The sequence below is a fragment of the Wasmannia auropunctata genome, unplaced genomic scaffold (genome assembly GCF_000956235.1).
Source record: "Wasmannia auropunctata unplaced genomic scaffold, wasmannia.A_1.0 LD335989.1, whole genome shotgun sequence".
NCBI lineage: Eukaryota > Metazoa > Arthropoda > Insecta > Hymenoptera > Formicidae > Wasmannia > Wasmannia auropunctata.
In genome coordinates, this window is record NW_012026901.1 from 469,216 (window position 1) to 470,406 (window position 1,191).

The 1,191-nt window shown below is 25.5% G+C and overlaps 1 long non-coding RNA gene across 1 annotated transcript; it reads left to right on the top strand.

Moving 5' to 3' along the window:
• The first annotated feature begins 6 nt into the window (after nucleotides 1–6).
• Nucleotides 7–1,025, top strand: LOC105454033. Its single transcript, XR_974944.1, has 2 exons — nucleotides 7–151; nucleotides 896–1,025. It is a non-coding gene; the product is annotated as an uncharacterized LOC105454033 (long non-coding RNA).
• Nucleotides 1,026–1,191: the final 166 nt, after the last annotated feature.

Genomic DNA, 1,191 nt, shown 5'->3' on the forward strand with positions numbered 1-1,191 from the left:
CATTGATACAGGACATCACCTTCGGTGTAAATATATAATAGAGTAGATTGCTTAATTTCAACTAAAAATCGTCAAAACCATGAAGTTGATAATCATTTTTGCGGCGATTGCGATGTTGATGACAACTGTAGTTACCGGGGAATCAATAGGCGTAAGTGACTGATATTACATTTATTTTAAATTTAATTATATTAATAAAATTTAGTAACATTTTAATTCTTAATAAGATTTTTAACATTAAGTTTTGATATGGTTTTATATTACTTTTGATATTTGATCTTATAAGTTATATTGACTAAATTGTATGAGATCTTATTTGTATCTATTGTGTTCGAAATTACGTGCGAGGTAGCTCTTGACCGCACAAAAGGTCGATTAAACAACGTTAGATGTTAAATGACGTTAGAGTTTAGAAAGAGCAGTGGAATCTCGCGCACATACATCCATCTTCAAACTATGATCTAATTTATTGTAAAGTATAGTTATTAAACACGGTTGCAATAACGATTCAAGTATTTATTTCTAGCTATTCATGTACAGTAATGTAGAAACATTACTGTACATGAATAGCTAGAAATAGATACTTGAATTAGGTGTAGAAACACCTTTAATTCTTTCTATATTTTGAATATTTATACTATAAGATCGAATTAAGTACTTTGTCATTTTTAGAAGTTATGAAGTTTTAGAAATATTTTCGTTAAATTTAATTTGCGTAAATTTATAGATCTTGTATAGATAAGAAAATCGAAGCAGAAAAAAAATACAACAACGATATATGGCCACGTAGTTCCAATAACAATTATTTTAAGATTATTATATAACAATATTTAAATCAAACATATTGTGTTTTTACTATTTTAAATTTATATATATGTATATATTTTTTTTTCAGCCCAAAGCATTGTAAATATTAGTAGGACCAGGAAAATAAACCTGACCGTTGGAAGGCGAACAAATACAAAATTATAAAATTGTGTAAATTTTGAATGTATCAATAAAACATCAAAATTAATCACAACTAATATAGGTAGTTTATTAATTAGCATTTTCGTATCTATATGATGTCACGTTTAGTTTTTATCTTACCTATTTTCTAATTTCTATTTATAATAAGACCACGAATTCTAAAATTAATAGAATTGCATTTTAATTTTGTTTTATAATATATTAGAATGCAATATACATAAA